Raw genomic sequence first — 13,358 nt, 5'->3', positions numbered from 1 at the left:
TCTAAGCCGCCATGCTATCATTTGCAGACACATTATACACACCAGGATGTGGTGGTGTTATTGCTCTTTCACTTGACCATTGGAAATGATGGGACGCCATACTTTCAATCAATGCAAATGCTTCATCAAGGGTTTTGTTCATGATTCCTCCTCCAGCAGCAGAATCAACAAAAGCTCAGGTCTGAGTGGACAGTCCTTTGTAAAAGGTTTGTAACACCAGCCATCTTTCTAAACCATGATGAGGACACATTCTGATTAAAGAGTTGAATCTTTGCCATGCGTCATACAAACTTTCTCCATCATATTGAGTAAACCTTGTTAACTTGTCCCTGTATTCGGCAGCTTTTGTGGGTGGAAAGTATCTCTCAAGAAATGTCTGCAATGAAGTCTCCCAAGTATCTTTCAGATGTTCAGGCAATGAGTGAAGCCATACTCTTGCTCCATCTCTCAATGAAAATGGGAATAGTGATAATCTGATAGCACTGGGTGAAACTCCATTTTGCTTGAGGGTGTTACAATACTCCAAGAAAGTCCTTATATGCTCATGTGGGTCTTCGAAAACTGTTCCACCAAATCTGGACTGTTGTACCATGTTAAACAGAGCAGGCTTCAATTCAAAATTGTGTCGGGACCCCGATCCTAAGTCACACAGATCTAGCATGTAACACTTCATATCACTTTGCGGCCTCATGCACGGTATTCCCACGGGTGCCACCTTACCTGGCCAGGGACCGTTTGCGCCTTTTGGCTCACGTATATGATAGTGTCGCTAGCATCCATATGACAGAGAACCCGGGCCGACATGACTAGTCGTGAACCCAAAGTGGCACTAACTTACAGGGACAGGCATACATGAATCAACCTCGAGCATGTCGGTCAACAGCGTATGAATCCGGGCTATAGCACTGGGCTAACAGGACTCCGGGAACCCGGGCTGTAGCAGGCTAGGCAGGACTCCGGATGTCACCGCGTGACATTTCCCCGAAGGGACAGACACAGGAACAAAGTGAATCACAGCAGGCCAGTCAAGTGTACTGGAGCAGTAGTGCTGGGCTAGGAGGACTCCGGTGAACCGGGCTGTAGCGGACTACTATGGCACATGGAAGCACAAGACTACATTTCCCCATAAGAGAGGCTACCAGAGGTAAACAACTAGGTTGTCGGATCCCACACATAGCAATACACGTTACACGTACGCATAACATGCAAGTATGTGCTGTACAACACGGCATCACAACATAACTCAAACTCATATAGATAAAGGCCCAGAAGAGCCACATAGCATTCAATACGAACAGGGGTCTCATGACCCATCATTCAGAGCATACAAGCAACGGAAGCATTACATGTCTGAGTACAGACAACTACAAAAGGAAAAGACTAAGAAGCCTGACTAAACACGACCCTCCCAAGGGTACAAGATCGTAGCTGGGATACAAGCTACTCGTCGAAGTCACTAGTGTAACCAACTGCAAAACATAAATAAGCAAACGTGAGTACGAAGGTACTCAGCAAGTCTTACATCAGAACTATCTACATATGTAACATTATCAACAAGGGGGTGGTGGAGTTTTAACAGCAGCAAGCCAGCTTTGACTCAGTGGCTAGCCTATACTACGAGTATCAGAAACTTCTTCGAGGTGAGGAGACGCACAAGAGTCCACATATTCACCATATCAGTACTCCACTACGGTTCCATTCCCGTCTCCCTATGAGAAGGCCATCCATAGCACTCACGCTTATCTTGCGGATTTTAGAGTATCCACTACATAAGTCCTCCAAGTTTCCATATCCGAGGAAAACGGTTATTCGAATAGATAATGGTAACCCTGCAGGGGTGTACTTCTTCACACACGCTCTCGCCACTTATCGCCCTGTACACGTCATGTACCTCAGCAACCTTCAAGCGGAAACCGGGCGAGGGTGTCGGCCAAGACCTGACTAACCACACAGTCTCTCGTCCAGGTTTATCGCCTATTCGAGTTCCATCCGCAAGGAGTTCCGGCCGAAGTCTCCAGTACGGCCCCAAACGATGTGTGCAGGGTTCCCAAGCCTACCATCCGGGCGCCACTTGGTACACCGTGCCATGGTGCCTAGTCTGTCCCAAGCCCGTCCTATCGGACACCACCTGGTAGACAAGTAGCACTACCTACAAACGCCAGAAACTAGTTGGAACTCCTGGACAGAGATCAAGTGGATTTATAAGCCGAGAGGGGCCGGATGACCGGAACCCAATGTGTGGTAGTAACTGGACTTGGATAACATACACAGAACTCAGTGCTTAGGGACGGTTCCAATGAGACAACCCACCATGTACTCCTACATGGCCTCTCATCGCTACCTTTACCAAAACATGTTCACACACTTAGCCTTATCGGTAGGACATGTTCACCACTCGGATTCATTCCCGATGAATCAGACCTGACACAACTCTAAGCATAGTTGGCACAAAGAAACAAAGCATGGATGAGTAGGCACATCAAGGCTCAAGCAACTCCTACTCATGCTAGTGGGTTTCAACTATTTACTGTGGCAATGACAGGTCATGCAAAGGAATGGGTTCAACTACCACAGTAGAAAGTAGCAGTTTGAATCGTTGTTGTCCTAATGCAGTATAAGGAGCCCGGGCGAGAGAGTGGGATTTATCGAAATGCTCAAGGGGGGTTGCTTGCCTGATAGAACGACGAAGGGGTACGGCTCCTCTGACAGGTACTCGGGAACACCTTCCGGAGTGGAACCTATCGAGAAGAAACGGTGCCGGCGATCAACACACAAACAAATGCTAGTGTTTGGGCTAATGCAAGTTGCTACCAATTGGTTGAAGCCCATTTGAATCAAAGATTCAAATGCAAATTCAAAATGAAGCATTTAAAATGCCCATATTATGTTCTCACTTATACAGCATATATAAGTTGGTTTTTCATGCATGTAACTTGCGTAAATGGATTCCTTGCATTTTTCTGATAATTTTTCATATATAATTTATTTCATTCTGAGCTACGGTTGAATTATTATGAATTTTTGAAGTTTAGGCAATATTCTGGAATTTCCTGAGTTAAAATAATTCCAGAAAAAGAATAACTGTGCCAGCACTACGTTAGCATGATGTAAGCGAGTCAACGGGGCTGACCAGGTCAAACCTAACCAGTGGGTCCCACTGGTCAGTGACCCAGTCAACTAACTAAGTTAGTTAGTCCTAACTAACTGGGCAGGGCCCACTAGTCAGTGACTGTAGTAGCTAACCTAGTTAGTTAATTAGTGCTAACTATAGTAGTTAGTCAGGCGGGGCCCGCAAGTCAATGAGAGAGAGGGGGAGGTCAAACGGGCGGTGGGGTCAACCCACGCCGGTCAAAAGTCGGCGGTCACCGGTGTTTAGGCACCGGCGAGTCCGAACGCTGTGGTGCGCTGCGGGTTCTGCCTACAGGGGGCCATTTGGCGCGCGGAGTACAGCTACGGGATCCGGACGCTCGTCCGCATCCAGCCGTGGTGGTGGCGCAGCCGGGGAGCGGCCGGAGTGGCACCGGCGACGACGAGTGCGGCGGTCGGAGCTCGGGTGCGCGCGGAGTTGGCGTTGTGGGGTGCAAGCGGGCAAGGGGAGGCGCTAGCGAGGCTTAGCGCGGGGCAGCGAGTTCGGTGGACACGCGTCTGGGACCAAATGGTCACCGGAGTGTTGCCGCCGACGAGCTCGGGCAGCGATGCGGTTTGGTCGACAAGGGGGCGATGGCTGCGGGTCATAAATGAGCTCGGGAAGAGGGGGAACAGACGAGAATCTCACAGTGGAGGCGACGGGATGGTCAGCGGGCTCGGGGACGAGTCGGAGACGACGGATGGGCGCCGGCGATCTCGGCGGCCGAGAGGTTGAAGACGATGGTGATGACGTCGCTATGGCACGCCCCGGCTCGCTTGGCTCCGTGGAGATGACGAAGATGATGTCGTGGAGCTCCTGGGCATGTCCAGGGGGCGAGGGGGAGGCAGTGGCCGCGGCAACGGCGAGCGGTGGCGTCGGCTGCGCTCGGGTGCGGGCGAGAGATTGTGACAGAGGAGAGGAGAAGCACGGGGGAGAGTGAGAGGGGGTCGGGGAGGCTGCATGGCGTCTCCAGGGACGCCCAAAGGAAGGCGGCAAGCAGGAGGTGGCCGGGCGTGTGCCGGCGTGCGTCGGCCACGCGCTCGGCGTCCTCCTTGTGCGGTGGAGAAGATGACTGGTAGGGCCAGCTGGGCCGCCAGTGCCAGGCCTCAGGTAAGGCCAGGTAAGCCTTTTCCCTTTTTTGTTTTCTTTTCTATTTCTGACATTTGTCTTTGACTTAAAAATAAATACCAGCACAAATATAAAAATGTTGAGATTCCTTGTGACCACTAGTTATAATATACCAGAGGCCCTCACCAAATTCCAACATTTTTGGAGCCTCTAAAATATTTATATTATTTTAAACAGCTCCAATTCAAATACATATGGGTTCATTCAAAAATCCAAAATGTCTAGCAAAAATGTGCATCACCCCTGGTTGTTGTTTCCAACATTTTCCAAAGACCATGAACATTTTTGAAAAGCATTTTGGGTTCATTGAAATTCCATTTTTAATTTGAACCTATTTGAATTTGCTTTGGTGCTAGGGTTTGAAACATCCCCATTTCAACTTCATTTGAAATTTAAACATGATGCACAAAGCAAGCCCAGGTCATACCAGAACTAGGGATGTGACAACTCGCCCCCACTCGAAAAAATCTCGTCCCGAGATTCAGGAGTTGGCGGAAAGAAAGCGGGGTAGTCAAGTCGAAGACGATCTTCTCGCTCCCAAGTAGCTTCTCTCTCGGAATGATGAGACCATTGAACCTTGAGAAACTTGATGTTATGACGTCGAGTGACACGCTCTGCTTGATCCAGAATGCGAACGAGGTACTCTCGATAAGTGAGGTTATCTTGGAGATCAAGCGTTTCGTGGTCCACTCCGCGGATGGGATCCGAGAAGCAACGCCTGAGTTGAGAGACGTGGAAGACATCATGAACTCGAGAAAGATGTGGGGGTAGTTCCAACTGGTAGGCAACCTCTCCTCATTTAGCGAGAATGCGAAAAGGACCAATGCAACGAGGAGCCAACTTGCCCTTGATACCGAAACGATGGGTACCCTTCAAAGGAGTAACCCAAAGGTAAGCCTTGTCGCCAACTTCATAAGCCACTTCCTTATGACGGCGGTCATACTGGCTCTTTTGACGAGATTGGGCTGTTTTCAAATTCTCACGAATGATGCGAACTTGCTCTTCTGCCTCCTGGATCATATCCGGTCCAAAGAATTGTCTTTCACGGGTTTCTGACCATTTCAAAGGTGTTCGACATCTTCGTCCATACAGAATCTCGAAGGGTGCTTTCTTAAGACTGGATTGCTAGCTATTGTTATAAGCAAACTTGCCAAAGGGAAGACATTTCTCCCAATCCATACCGAATGAGATAACGCAAGCTCTAAGCATGTCTTTGAGAATTTGGTTGACCCTTTCCACCTGACCACTTGATTGAGGGTGGAAAGCGGTACTGAAGGAAAGATGGCTGCCCATGGCAGTTTGGAAACTTTCCCAGGAATGAGAGGTGAAAAGACTGCCACGGTCTGAATTGATCTCTAGTGGAACACCATGGAGTGACACTATCCGGGAGATATATAAGTCAGCGAGCTGACTAGCAGTGATACTCTCTCGAACAGGTAGGAAGTGAGCCACTTTGGAAAGACGGTAAATGACTACGAAGATAGCATTATTTCCTTTCTTGGTCCTGGGAAAGCCAGTGATGAAGTCCATACCAACTTTGTCCCACTTCCACTCGGGAATAGCTAAAGGTTGAAGGGTGCCAGCAGGTCTCTGATGCTCTGCCTTAACGTGACGACAAACGTCACAGTTGGCAATATACTGAGTGATTTCTCGCTTCATCCTAGTCCACCAGAACCTTTGGCGTAGGTCCTGATACATCTTTGTACTACCAGGATGAATCATGAGAGGGGATTCATGGGCCTCCTTAAGGATCAGTTGCTGCATCTGTTGACATTTGGGAACCACCAAACGGTTTCCAAAGTAAACAACACCTCGTTCATCCATAGAGAAACAGACAGCAACTCCCTTGGAAATATTCTTCTTGATCCAGGAGATTCCCGTATCATGCTTCTGAGCCTCTATGATATGATCCGTAAGGGTAGGTTTCGCCACCAAGGTAGAAAGGGAACCATGAGGAGCTATGTGAAGGTTAATCTTACAGAATTCCTCATGGAGGGGTGGTTGACATTGTTGCAACATGAGGTTGTTGTAATAGGATTTATGACTTAAAGCATTAGCCATGACATTGGCTTTGCCTGGGGTGTAGGTGATTCCTAACTCGTAGTCCGAGATCAGCTCCAACCAACGTCTCTGTCTGAGATTCAGATCCGGTTGGGTGAAGATATACTTGAGACTCTGATGGTCAGTGTAGATTTCACAACGGTTACCAAGAAGGTAATGTCGCCAGGTCTTAAGTGCATAGACTACAGCTGCATGCTCTAGATCATGTGTAGGATAATTTTCCTCATGTGGATGCAACTGTCGAGATGCATAGGAAATCACATGACGATCCTGCATTAGAATGCAACCTAGTCCTTGACGCGAAGCGTCGCAATAGATAACAAAGTCTTTAGTGAAATTCGGTGGCACGAGTATGGGCGCAGAAGTCAGGCGTCTTTTCAGTTCCTGAAAACTATGCTTACACTGTGGGGTCCACTCAAACCTTTTATCTTTCTTGAGAAGTTCCGTGAGGGGTTTGGCCACTTTGGAGAAGTTTTCAACGAAGCGGCGACAATAACTGGCTAGACCAAGGAAACTCCTAACTTGTTTGACCGTTTCGGGTGGAGTCCAATCGAGAACGGCTTTAACTCTCTCGGGATTGACAGCAATGCCCTTACCAGAGATCACGTGGCCTAGATAGGTCACTTCTGGCAACCAAAATTCACACTTGGAGAACTTGGCATAAAGGCGGTGCTCTCTGAGTTTTTCTAACACAAATCTAAGATGTGCGGCATGCTCTTCCTCGTTCTTCGAGTAAATAAGAATGTCATCGAGATAAACCACAACGAACTTATCTAAGTACTCCATGAAGATCGAGTTCATCAAACGGGAGAAAGTAGCTGGAGCATTGGTTAGGCCGAAAGACATCACGGTGTACTCGTATTGACCATAACGAGTGACAAAGGCCGTTTTGGGGATGTCCCCGTTTCTGATTTTGATTTGGTGGTAGCCTAACCTCAAATCCATCTTGGAAAAGACTTAGGATCCACTGAGCTGATCATACATGTCGTTGATCCTAGGGAGCGGATACTTGTTCTTTATCGTGACCAAATTAACGGGGCGATAATCTACAACCATCCGATCCGTACCAACGCTGTCGGGACCCCGATCCTAAGTCACACAGATCTAGCATGTAACACTTCATATCACCTTGCGGCCTCACGCACGGTATTCCCACGGGTGCCACCTTACCAGGCCCGGGACCGTTTGCGCCTTTTGGCTCACGTATATGATAGTGTCGCTAGCATCCATATGACAGAGAACCCGGGCCGACATGACTAGTCATGAACCCAAAGTGGCACTAACTTATAGGGACAGGAATACATGAATCAACCTCGAGCATGTCGGTCAACAGTGTATGAATCCGGGCTATAGCACTGGGCTAACAGTACTCCGGGAACCCGGGCTGTAGCAGGCTAGGCAGGACTCCGGATGTCACCGCGTGACATTTTCCCGAAGGGACAAGCACAGGAATGAAGTGAATCACATGTCGGCCAGTCAAGTGTTCCGGAGCAGTAGTGCTGGGCTAGCAGGACTCTGGTGAACCGGGCTGTAGCGGACTACTATGGCACATGGAAGCACAATACTACATTTCCCCATAAGAGAGGCTACCAGAGGTAAACAACTAGGTTGTCGGATCCCACACATAGCAATACATGTTACACGTACGCATAACATGCAAGTATGTGCTGTACAACATGGCATCACAACATAACTCAAACTCATATAGATAAAGGCCCAGAAGAGCCACATAGCATTCAATACGAACAGGGGTCTCATGACCCATCATTCAGAGCATACAAGCAACGGAAGCATTACATGTCTGAGTACAGACAACTACAAAAGGAAAAGACTAAGAAGCCTGACTAAACATGACCCTCCCAAGGGTACACGATCGTAGCTGGGATACAAGCTACTCGTCGAAGTCACTAGTGTAACCAACTGCAAAACATAAATAAGCAAACGTGAGTACGAAGGTACTCAGCAAGTCTTACATCAGAACTATCTACATATGTAACATTATCAACAAGGGGGTGGTGGAGTTTTAACAGCAGCAAGCCAGCTTTGACTCAGTGGCTAGCCTATACTACGAGTATCAGAAACTTCTTTGAGGTGATGAGACGCACACGACTCCACATATTCACCATGTCAATACTACACTACGGTTCCTTTCCCGTCAACCTACAAGAAGGCCATCCATAGCACTCACGCTTATCTTGCGGATTTTAGAGTATCCACTTCAAGTTGTCTACGTACTACATAAGTCCTCCAAGTATCCATATCCGAGGAAAACGGCTATTCGAATAGATAATGGTAACCCTGCAGGGGTGTACTTCTTCACACACGCTCTCGCCACTTATTGCCCTGTACACGTCATGTACCTCGGCAACCTTCAAGCAGAAGACGGGCGAGGGTGTCGGACACGACCTGACTAACCACACAAGTCTATCGTCCAGGTTTATCGCCTATTCGAGTTCCATCCGCAAGGAGTTCCGGCCGAAGTCTCCAGTACGGCCCCAAACGATGTGTGCAGGGTTCCCAAGCCCACCATCCAGGTGCCACTTGGTACACCGTGCCACGGTTCCTAGTCTGTCCCAAGCCCGTCCCGTCAGACACCACCTGGTAGACAAGTAGCACTACCTATAAATGCCAGAAACTAGTTGCAACTCCTGGACAGAGATCAAGTGAATTAATAAGCCGAGAGGGGCCGGATGACCGGAACCCAATGTGTGGTAGTAACTGGACTTGGATCACATACACAGAACTCAGTTCTTAGAGAGATGGTTCCAATGAGACAACCCACCATGTACTCCTACATGGCCTCTCATCGCTACCTTTACCAAAACGTGTTCACACACTTAGCCTTTATCGTAGGACATGTTCACCACTCCGATTCATTCCCGATGAATCAGACCTGACACAACTCTAAGCATAGCTGGCATAAAGAAACCAAGCATGGATGAGTAGGCACATCAAGGCTCAAGCAACTCCTACTCATGCTAGTGGGTTTCAATTATTTACTGTGGCAATGACAGGTCATGCGGAGGAATGGGTTCAACTACCGCAGCAGAAAGTAGCAGTTTGAATCGTTGTTGTCCTAATGAAGTATAAGGAGCAGGAGCAAGAGAGTGGGATTTATCGAAATGCAAGGGGGTTGCTTGCCTGATAGAACGACGAAGGGGTACGGCTCCTCTGACAGGTACTCGGGAACACCTTCCGGAGTGGAACCTATCGAGAAGAAACGGTGCCGGCGATCAACACACAAACAAATGCAACAAAATGATGCATCAACATGACATGTGCAAATGCTAGTGTTTGGGCTAATGCAAGTTGCTACCAATTGGTTGAAGCCCATTTGAATCAAAGATTCAAATGCAAATTCGAAATGAAGCATTTAAAATGCCCATATTATGTTTTCACTTATACAGCATGTATAAGTTGGTTTTTCATGCATGTAACTGGCATAAATTGACTCCTTGCATTTTTTTGATAATTTTTCATATATAATTTATTTCATTCTGAGCTACAGTTGAATTATTATGAATTTTTGAAGTTTAGGCAATATTCTGGAATTTCCTGAGTTAAAATAATTCCAGAAAAAGAATAACTGCACCAGCACTACGTCAGCATGACGTAAGCGAGTCAACGGGGCTGACCAGGTCAAACCTGACCAGTGGGTCCCACTGGTCAGTGACCCAGTCAACTAACTAGGATAGTTAGTCCTAACGAACTAGGTAGGGCCCACTAGTCAGTGACTGTAGTAGCTAACCTAGTTAGTTAATTAGTGCTAACTATAGTAGTTAGTCGGGCGGGGCCCGCAAGTCAGTGAGAGAGAGGGGGAGGTCAAACTGGGTTGTGGGGTCAACCCACGCCGGTCAAAAGTCGGCGGTCACCGGCGTTTAGCCGTCGGCGAGTCCGAACACGGCGGTGCGCTGCGGGTTCTGCCTACAGGGGGCAATTTGGCGCGCGGAGTACAGCTACGGGATGCGGACGCTCGCCCGGATCCAGCCGTGGTGGTGGCGCGGCCGGGGAGCGGCCGGAGTGGCGCCGGCGACGATGAGTGCAGCGGCCGGAGCTCGGTTGCGCGCGGAGTTGGCGTTGTGGGGTGCAAGCGGGCAAGGGGAGGCGCTATAGAGGCTTAGCGCGGGGTAGCAAGCTCGGTGGACACGCGTCTAGGACCAAACGGTCACCAGAGCGTTGCTGCAGACGAGCTCGGGCGGTGGCGCGGTTCGGTCGACAAGGGGGCGACGGCTGTGGGGCGTAAACGAGCTCGGGAAGAGGGGGAACAGACGCAGAATCTCACAGTGGAGGCGACGGGATGGTCAGCGGGCTCGGGGACGAGTCGGAGATGAAGGATGGGTGCCGGCGATCTTGGCGGCCGAGAGGTTGAAGACGATGGTGATGACGTCACTATGGCGTGCCCCGGCTCGCTTGGCTCGGTGGAGATGACGAAGACGACGTCGTGGAGCTCCTGGGAATGTCTAGGGGGCGAGGGGGAGGCAGTGGCCGCGGCAACGGCGAGCGGTGGCGTCGGCTGCGCTCGGGTGCGGGCGAGAGAGGGTGACAGAGGAGAGGAGAAGCACGGGGGAGAGTGAGAGGGGGTCGAGGAGGCTGCATGGCATCTCCAGGGACGCCCAGAAGAAGGCGGCAAGCAGGAGGTGGCTGGGCGTGCGCCGGCGTGCATCGGCCACGCACTCGGCGTCCTCCTGGTGCGGTGGAGAAGATGACTGGCAGGGCCAGCTGGCTGGGCCGGCCAGCTGGGCCGCCAGTGCCAGGCCTCAGGTAAGGCCCAGGTAAGCCTTTTCCCTTTTTTGTTTTCTTTTCTATTTCTGACATTTGTTTTTGACTTAAAAATAAATACCAGCACAAGTATAAAAATGTTGAGATTCCTTGTGACCACTAGTTATAATATACCAGAGGCCCTCACCAAATTCCAACATTTTTGGAGCCTCTAAAATATTTATATTATTTTAAACAGCTCCAATTCAAATACATATGGGTTCATTCAAAAATCCAAAATGTCTTGCAAAAATGTGCATCACCCCTGGTTGTTGTTTCCAACATTTTCCAAAGACAATGAACATTTTTGAAAAGCATTTTGGGTTCATTGAAATTCCATTTTTAATTTGAACCTATTTGAATTTGCTTTGGTGCTAGGGTTTGAAACATCCCCATTTCAACTTCATTTGAAATTTAAACATGATGCACAAAGCAAGCCTAGGTCATACCAGAACTAGGGATGTGACAAATTGTTTGCCTGAATAATTGGTTGCACCATTTCTCTTGGTATTCCATGTTCTCTTGGGATCAACAAGTCCCTGAGCAAAGGTACTTGATCATTCATCTTTTCTTCTTCTTGCAAAGTTTCGGCAACTTGAAACCGCGTTTGATTCTCTCTTCTTCTCCTCAATAAAGTCCTTTCAATTTCTGGATCAAATGGCTCTAGTGAATATTTAGGTTGAAGCATAAGACAATTTCCTGTAAAGTTCCTGAAATTGACACATGCTAGTTTCTCTCAAAACTGCAGCCAATGTTAGGAAATGGTTAGTTGCCTAAAAAAATCCTGATCTGCTTCTACTAATGTGCTAATGAAATTTAGATCCCCAGCAACGGCGCCAAAATGATCAAGTATAATATAGCAGGGTTTTGACGCCCGAACTACGGATGTCGTGTTCTCCACAGGGATCTAGAACTTCGAATCACACATTCGAAACATTCAGAACAACAGAGCAGATGGATCAAACCGTAGTGATAACAAGCAGCCACTGGCACAAGGTAAAACCAAATAATATGCAACAAAGGTAAAGGGTTCAGAGATAAGATTGTCTCTATTTAGTGGCTTTTGCGTAATCAAACAAACAAGTAACACTAGCAAATGGAAGATGGTTCAGACATCACACACAACTCATGCAACCAATTTAAGTGACAAAAGCTCGTAGGAAAATAACTACTAACTCAATATCCAGCAAAGGGTCACAACAATTCAGCAAGGATACATGAGGATTCAGCAAAAGTGCATAGGTAACAGAGTAAATCTCAGACCCTATAGTGCATATATTCAGAGAACAGGAACGGGAGAAGAGAGAGGTTCAGGGCCTATGGGCCTTAACGATCTTCGATTCAAAGTTGTAGATGTTGCAAGCAAAGAAAAGTAGCAGCAGAGGATCCTTGGGGTATAGCTCCAGCATGGTGAAGAAGTCTTGGTGAAGATCCGCAGTGGAAGACCCGGCCTTGAGAAGGAATCGCGGCAGCCTTCGCGGGAGGTCAGCCGACCACCCAGAGCAGAGCACCACCAGGAGTCCGGCGTCCCGCTGTTGGCATGGAGGAGATGCCGCGGAAGCGGTCGTCGGAGTTGGAGCAGAGCAGCGCGAACATCAGTGGTGAAGAGAAGCAGCAGAGGTTGCAGGTCAGGAAGGAGAGGCCTCGCAGTGGATCAGTCACACCGCAAGCCTCCCGAAACCCTCGATCTGGTCCTCGCTCTCATTCCCCTCGATCCCCTGTTTTCTTTGTTGCTATAGATCTGGTGGTAGGTGAGCACCATGGTGGTGAGCAGCGAGAGAAAAGAGTCTTGCTCCCCTGTTTTTCTTTGTTACGGTGGATCTGATCGATCCCCTCTCTCTCTCTGGCCTCGATCTAGTGTGGTGGGTCAGTCGCGAGAAGAACCAACCGCGTGTGGTTACAAACAGCCGTCTGGCCGGTCGTGCCAGCCCCCGGCTCCTCTCACGCGTGCCACCGGACACTTCCTCTAGTTCTTTTTGGTTTTGCCCCCTTTAGAACTGAACTCTTCTCCAAGTTGATCCCTTCTTTAGTGTTGGAAGCATTTTCGATGAAGATTGGGTGCCTAAACGCACCAATTCTGCATAATATGAAGAAGTGTTGTAAGAAATATCATAATAGGAACATTTCTGTAGGAATGAATATTTTATAAGTAATTATTGTGGTCAAATGTTTAACTTGAGATGCAAAAAAGGCTTAAAAAACTATATGCATAAATGTGCTATCAATGCTTGTGCAATAATGACTGCCGGTGAAGTGCCTCCTCCCTGCTTTGTTGCGCGAAGGA

General features: G+C 48.5%; 1 non-coding gene across 1 annotated transcript; it reads left to right on the top strand.

The window, feature by feature from the left end:
• Positions 1-230: 230 nt before the first annotated feature.
• Positions 231-337, top strand: LOC125549638. The gene has a single exon (XR_007301414.1). It is a non-coding gene; the product is annotated as a small nucleolar RNA R71 (small nucleolar RNA).
• The last annotated feature ends 13,021 nt before the right edge of the window (positions 338-13,358 follow it).

This window comes from Triticum urartu, chromosome 3 (assembly GCF_003073215.2).
Source record: "Triticum urartu cultivar G1812 chromosome 3, Tu2.1, whole genome shotgun sequence".
Lineage (NCBI taxonomy): Eukaryota > Viridiplantae > Streptophyta > Magnoliopsida > Poales > Poaceae > Triticum > Triticum urartu.
This window is presented reverse-complemented; position numbering and strand designations above follow the sequence as displayed.